This window comes from Humulus lupulus, chromosome 4, assembly GCF_963169125.1.
Source record: "Humulus lupulus chromosome 4, drHumLupu1.1, whole genome shotgun sequence".
NCBI classification, from domain to species: Eukaryota; Viridiplantae; Streptophyta; class Magnoliopsida; order Rosales; family Cannabaceae; genus Humulus; species Humulus lupulus.
Window position 1 is genome coordinate 119674686 of NC_084796.1, and position 8174 is coordinate 119682859.

Sequence of the window (8174 nt, forward strand, 5' to 3'; positions counted from 1 at the left end):
ACCTAGTCGGGAAGAAGATGGGGTTCGATCGGGCACAGTCTCAACCCAAAGGGGGAACTCCAGAACCCCCTCAAGGAGCCACCGATCAGAGACTTCCAGATCCGGAAGACACAAGTCAGGCAATAAGAAAACTCCACCTGAGCAGGAGCAAAATAGAGCTCCTCGAGGTAAAGATACCCTGCACTTAAAAGACGGGCATGGTCGTGATGAAGCTGATAGTCATCACACTGACTAGTCAAAGGAAAAGAATGACAACAACCAGCGAGGAGGAAAAGACCGCCCAGCACAGACAAGACGGCCACCACTGCATCCCAACTAGCAGCGCAGTGGCAAGGAGCATGTCCCGCACGGCAAACCTTCTGAAAAAACTCAGAGCACAGTGTTCGATCGGTTAGGGAGGCATACCTTAAGAGATGTCATTGCCGACAGGAGAAGGACCGTCCCGGTCGAAGGGCGAGATCCGAACCGACCTACCAGTACAGTAGAAATACTAGATGATGGTGCGCCGGATAGGAGCGCCCGAAATTGAGTCCCAAGTAGTGGCCCCAGGCATCCAAGCCCAGCTTGATGCTCTGACAGCAGCAGTTCAAGGTCTGTCAAAACGACCTTCTGCAATCGATCCAGTAGACCAAAAGAGTGGTAGCCCATTCTGTGCTCGATTTAGAGCAGCCCAGCCACCAGCGAAGTATAAAGCATCGGTACTGCCAGTTTATATAGAAAAGGCAGATCCGATAAGGCATGTGGGGAAATTCGAAGACCAAATGGAGCTGCTCGGAGTGAGTGATGACTATCGGTGTAGAGTTTTCCCCACTACATTATCCTACACTGCCCAAGAATGGTATTGGAAATTTAAGCCAAACTCCATTACTTCTTGGGAGAGTTTCAAGAAAGAGTTTTGTAGGCAGTTCAGCGCTGCTTGGACCCCTCTAGTTTATGCCAATCATTTGGTGGATATTAAACAAGGGAAAGATGAATCTCTCAAGAACTACATACAAAGGTTCATGAGAGAAGCCAACCGAGCAACTGTGGTTGGAGATGAGGGGAAGATGGTGGCCATTTCTTCTGGCATAATTTATCGGAGTCCTTTATGGGACAGTATTCATCGCAACCCAATTTTAACGTTACAACAGTTTCTTGACCGGGTGGACAAATATATGAAATTGGATGACGTGATTGAGAAGGGAGAGAAGGGCCTGAACAATCCGAGCGGATCAACTGATCCTCCCAAGAATGGTGGAAATGATCAAAGTGGTGGTAAGAAACGTGGAAATAACGGGTCTGACCGCCACACTGAAAAGAAGGCTAAGTCGAGACCAAACGATAAGCCAACCAAGTATGAACCTTAGTTCACCAATTACACCACTCTTTCGGCTAGCCGAGCGGAGATATATCTCGCGAGCCATTAGGAAGTCCCCTACTGGAAACCCCCACCCATCAAGAAGGAGATGAGTAAGAGAGATTTGAATAAGTTCTGTTGCTTCCATGGAGACTATGGTCATGACACGAATGAATGCAATCATCTCAAGGACGAGATAGAGTTTCTCCTCCGGTCGGGGAAATTGAAAAAATATCGAGCAGAAAAAGACCCAAGGAGAGGGAAGTAACAATAATCCTGGGTTTAAGCGACAGCGGTCTCCACCTTTGCAACCTGAACCTGTGGACTTCACTCTAGACACCATATGTGGAGGTCCACATGTAACGACCCAAATTCGCTAATAAGGCTTAAGGGCCTTGATTAGCGTGCCAGGAGGGCATGATGGGATTTATGTGTGATTCTAATTATTTAAATGCATGGTTATGATTTAAAGCATGTTATATGACTATTTGTTTATCTGAGATGCATGACTATGTAAGTTAGTGTGCATGTAGGCCCGGATCGTGTTAGAAGGGCATAATTGTAATTTGGCCATGATTGGGCGTAACTGTATTGATATGTGTTGATTGTTGAGGCCACAGTGGTATGTGGATGTATCTGTGCTTTGTGACTCAAGGCGATCCCAGTGGGCAGGCTAGCGGAAAGTGATGACAAGAATTTATACCCGGCTCGGGGCGAGCCTGGGGGTACGAACAGGAATTCAGAGAAATAGATTGAGATTTATTTTGATGATGGGGGATAATTATTTGGTGATTTATCAGGTAGTGGGAAGCAACGGGAAAATATTAGAGACACTTGAGGATTAGCGGGAATTGGGTGAATGACTAAAATGGCCCTCCTTGAACAAAAGGATTTAGAATTTATAGGGAGGGTGTTTTGGTCATTTGGCTTTTGGAGATAGGTTTTTATAAGGCTTTATAGAGAGAGGGAATGCTGAAAGAAAAAGAAAAGAAAGAAGAAGGAAAGAAAGAAAAGAGAGAAAACAGGGGGGGTTTTCTTAAGGAACGGTTTGTGCGTTCTTGCACCGTTCCTCTCCGTTTTTCTTGGGGAAAAGCTTTGAGGGAGAGCAAGGATAGGCTGAGCATCAAGGATCTTGGGTTAGACTTGAAGATTTGGCAAGAACACATCAATGTTTGAGGTAAGTTTTAGAGATTTTCGGTTTTAAGGGTTTTGATGGTTTGAGCTGTGTTTTGAGCTGGATTGATGGGAATCTCAGGGGATTTCTGGGCAAGCTTTGAGGGAGAGCAAGCTAAGGAGGCCTAGGGTTGAATCAAGGTCGAAATTTGCAGCAATGGTATGATTTCTAAGACTTTAACTTTGTGGTTTGCTTGAATTTCTGGTTTAGGGTTGTTCATGGTAGATTTTGAGATTTGGGATAAATGATCTTGGGATTTGAGGATTTGGGATGCTTGGGATGAATGGAGAGTGTTCATAAGCTTGATTTTGAGTTTGGTAAAGATTTGGGGAAGTTTGGTTTGAGATTGGGTGAAAGAAATCGCAGAAATTCGATATTGGGATTTCAGGGCTGCAACTAGCGCTACAGCGCTAGTCAGTGGGCGCTGTAGCGCTAGTCCCTGTTTCTGGAGGGGTGTTCTGCTTGTAGCGCTACAGCGCCCTCTTTAGAGCGCTGTAGCGCTGCACTGTTCACAGAGGGGAATTTTTGAGTTTTGATGATGGATTTTGACCTAGGGTTCGGGGCTTGTTTCCGCCACTTTGTTTTGGGGATTTGGGACTTCCCGGGGGCTCGGGATTGGTCCCGAGGCTAGGTATTCGGACTTGGGGTTCGGTGTTGACTTTGACCTATGTTTGTGCCTAGGTGTGCGCTAAGGCTCGGGTGGGATCGTGCTCAAGGAGTCAGGTGATCTAAGCTATTGATTGGAAAGGTAAGAAAACTATAACACCCGAGGTTAGGGCATGGCCCCAGATTGTATTATGTGCAAATGTTTAAACCTTACATGAATCATGATGTGTGTGAATGATTATTTCGAATGTACTATATGTGTGATTATGATGAAATGAGCGGCAAGGGCCGAGTACGGCGTGGGCCGAGTACGGCGTAAGCCGGGGCGGCCGTGGGCCGAGTACGGCGTAAGCTGGGGCGGCCGTGGGCCGAGTACGGCGTAAGTCGGGGCGGCCGTGGGCCGAGTACGACGTAAGGCGGGGCGGCCGTGGGCCGAAAGTAACACCTAGCACATGGGATGCTATAGTCAGGGCGGGGCCCGGTGGATACATGTGTTATGCTATATTCAGGGTGGGACCCAAGGGATACATGAGTTATCCTCGCGGTGAGAACCGATACCCCAGGCTTCGGTAAGGCTCTGGGGCGGCTTGGCCGTGTTTGCTTAGTCTAATGATTGACTTGTTTATTTATGGATTATCTGTTATGATAACTGTATACATTGCATATGTTATGTTCTGCATGAGTTTTCTTGCTGGGCTTCGGCTCACGGGTGCTCTGTGTTGCAGGTAAGGGCAATGACTAAATCAACCAACCATGAGTACGGAGAGCGTGAAGCGGCGCGTACATGTTCGGCCTGCCTGACTGCTTTGGTTGGGGGTTTATTCGAAAGTGGCTGTAATAATCTATGATTTTATGATTTCTTAACTGTAACCTTATTTCAAAAATGTAATTAGTTTTCAAACCTTATTTTGGGATCCCAAATGTTTAATAATAGAAGTTTTAATGAAACGACGCCTTTTCAAAGATTACAGCCTTAACTTTTAATTAGTCACACTTTTGTTTCAAAACCTCAGTTAGCGAGTTCATTGCACACTGTTTTGTCTTAAAAAACTCACTTAGTAACGGCTCTAAGGAAGTAGGGCGTTACAACTTGGTATCAGAGCGAGCCAAGGTTTATTGGTTCTGGAGATCGACCGAACATGTACTCTCGCTGTCAGTGACAAGCTCGACTCAGGGTTGGTTGGTATGATTAATTGACATGTCTGAATATATGTTGAATGCCCTGTTTGCCTGCTTATTTATATGGAGCATGAGGAATGAGATGACATATGCATGAGATACTGATAGGGCCTGGCCCTTGACTGTTGCATGTTGAGATCAATGTGTGCTAAATAACATTATTATGCATGTGGATGAAAATTGGCATAATGGTTCGCATATTGAGCGTATGTGGTTAGTTTTCTTAATTAAATTCATATGTTATATCTGTTTATTAGCTTGTATGAAGCATGATGAGCATGGATATACTTAGTGATGTTAAATCTGGTAGCTAAATGTATATCATTGTGGATTTGAACTAGTATATGCTTGTGTGTGCATTATACCTGTGGATATTTGGACCTAGTGGTGATTTGGTTCAGAGTAGGAACCACAGAGTTCAGGAGTTGGTCGGTTTTGACAGATGAACTCGAGTTGTCGGTTCCTAGAAGGGTTTGGGGACCTGATATTGTGTTGAAAAAGGGGTTTCTAGATGTAAGTTGGAGTTGAGATCTCCAGTTATCCCTGAGAGCAGCAGCAAAGGACCTGATGACGGCCTCGCAACCGAAGGTCATGGAATAAGGTGTGTGCCCCGTCGAAGTTCTCTCTGTTGAGCGATAGGCCCAAAGTACTCGCGGAAGCTCTTCCGGCCAGTGAGCCTTGCATGCTTGGAGTTTTTTCTTCAACGTGGTCTTTAAGATTTTGTTCACTGCTTCCACTTGCCCATTAGCTTGAGGTCTAGCGACTGTGGAAAAGCTTTTGATGATTCCATGCGAAGTACAAAAGTCCGTGAAATGCTCACTATCAAATTGCTTCCCGTTGTCGGACACAATTTTACGTGGAAGCCCGAAACGACACACTATATTCTACTTGGCAACATTTTGTTGATGGGTCGACAAACGAACATCATTCGGGAGCAGGAATTATATTGGTCACGCCGGAGAAGCACCGAATTCATTGTGCATTGAGATTTGGATTTAACGCTTCTAATAATGAGGCAGAGTATGAAGCCCTCCTAGTAGGCTTGCGCTTGGCTAGAGATGTTCATGCCCGGTCGATTGAAGTAAACAGTGATTCCCAATTGGTGGTCTACCAAGTCTTAGGGGAATATCAAGTGAGGGGCCTACGCATGATGGCGTACTTGAATAAGACCAAGGATTTGCTAGCACAATTTGAAGAGTATACTATTAAGCTGATACCACAGGAGCAGAACTCTAACGCAGACGCTCTAGCAAAATTAGCTAGTGCAAAAGATGCTAAAACTTTGAATATAGTACCAGTGGAATACTTTGCGGAGCCAATCATTAATGAACAAGAATCCATGCCCATCACAATAGTTGACACTTGGATGATACCCATCATTACTTACCTTGAGCAAGGAATCCTCCCAGATAATCGTAATGAAGCTAAGAAAGTTATGAGGCAAGCTGCTAGGTATATTACGATGGATGAAGTGTTGTATAGAAGAGGGTACTCTTTGCCGCTACTAAGGTGCATAGCACCCGACCAGTCAAAAACTTATTGGCTAAAGTGCACGAGGGGTTTTGTGGAGATCATGCTGGGGGGCAGAGTCTATCTAAAAAGATTTTGCGGCAAGGGTTTTGCTGGCCTACAATGAATGAAGATTCCATGGAGTATGTGAAGAAGTGTTATAAATGCCAGAGATTTTCTAAAGTACCCAGGGCACCTCCAAATGTCTTGAAGCAAATGTAGAGCCTTTGGCTTTTTGCAGTATGGGGCATTGACCTGATCGGGAAACTACCCAAAGGAAAAGGAGGAGTGCAGTTTGCAGTAGTTGCTGTGGATTATTTCACCAAGTTGACCGAAGCCGAACCACTAGCAACAATCACCTCGAAGAAAGTGTTAGATTTTGTGGTTAAGAATATAATATGTCGCTATGGTCTGCCCAAGAAGATAGTCTCTGACAACGACACTCAGTTTGATAGTGACTTATTTACTGATTTCTGCACTAGGCATGGCATTACGAAAAGTTTCTCCTCGGTATCTCATTCGCAAGCCAATGGGCAAGTTGAAGTCGTGAATAAGACTTTGAAGGATACTCTAAAAAAGCGTCTAGAGCGAGCTAAGGGTGCTTGGGTGGAAGAATTACCAAAAGTCTGTTGGTCATACAGGACTACTGCCCGGACAGCAACTGGCCATACCGCTTTTTCCTTGGCATATGGATATGAAGTCATGTTGCCTGTTGAAGTAGACCCACCATCTCATCGGAGAACCATGTATGACCAGAAGGAGAATCACCAGTTGCTAGTTGAATCTTTAGATTTTCTTGAAGAGAGACGAGAAAAAGCAAACTTGAGAGTTGCTCCTCATCAGCAAAAGGTGGCCCACTATTTTAATTCCAAAGTTAGAGATCGAAAGTTCCAAGTCAGAGATTTGGTCCTCAGAAAGGTGTTCATCAGAGACCCAGCAGCTGGAGTGCTAGGACCAAACTAGGAGGGACCGTATCAGATTGAGCAAGTCTTACCACCCGGCACTTACAAACTTTCTCAATTAAATGGAGAGCTGATCAGGAACTATTGGAATGGAGAGCACTTGAGGAAATATAATCAATAAATACTGATTATAGAGTAGTAGCTTTGTCTCAAGTGTTTAACTTGTTATTTAAGTTTGTTTGTGAATTGGCTATTTTCTAACCAGTCATGTTATTTTGAACAATTTTATTTTGTTTGAGACTCATAATTAGACACGCTTGTCCTTTTTTTTATGAGTAATAAAAGAGATCACGCGCAGCGCGGTCGAATCTTGCTACAAATTTTGCATATGTGTTGATTATTCTTACTTTGGCAGTGTTCAACTGTCATCACATCTTAAAACAAAAAAGGTTTTCTGGAGGAAAGACCGGGCAGTGTTCAACTGGTTGGTATCCATCCGATGAATGACCAACGTTTAAATAGTTGCATGTTTTTGCAGTATTTAACTGCTGAAATATCCTCTTTTTATTCAATGTGTTTCACGAGTAATAACTGCTCGGACAAATTCGTTCAAGTAGTAAGTGATCAAGGATTTTTTAACCCTCAATCACTTGGGGGGCACATAGGGTATACTGGTATACAATTCAACACAAGCAATAAGAACATGAGCAAAGATATTTGTTTTCAGGCTGACTTGTAAATCTTTGAAGTCAAAAGGGTCGTTAAGCTAACTTGTTTTACAAAGCTTAAGTAACTTGGAATTTTTTTCAAAATTTTAAGTTAAGAACAACTATTCGTGTGTAAACAAAACCTATGCTCATAAAATTTTAGAGCAATAAGAATGTGAGAAAGCATGCTTAGTAGTAACTTATGAAATGTTTAGAATTTCTAAGTTAGAAAACTAAGTACTCATATGAAAATATAAGGCATCTATGTAATAAAACTTTTAAATGACTCAAGTCTAAAAAAGTGAAGTGTTCATGCTAATAGCTCGGCCATACGAGAAAAAGTACAATAGAAAAATAGAAAATAAATGTCTACTAGTCTGGTAAGGAGTCATCTGGTTGGATGGAGGCTCACTGGTTGGCTATGAGGCTCCCTGGTTGGTTGTCACTCAGGTTGATCAACACCTTCCTCAGCATCAGTGGCTTCTTCCGGTCGGAATGATAGTGTTGGAGAAAAAGGTGTGGTACCAGCAGGATTAGCTTCCTCCTCAGCAGCCTTTGCCTCGCATTTGTCAAGCTCTTCTGTTTTGGCCTCCTTAGTGAGAAAGTCAAGGTTGAGGGGTTTGTTCAACTTTTACACCTGGTAGAAGCAGTTGAAACAAATCTCCTCGTAGCGGGCAAGATTAGCTTCCTCCTCTCGCTTCAGCTCCTCGTTCTCGCGAGTCAGTTTCTCTAGTTGATCAGTCAATGTCTTGTTGATTTGA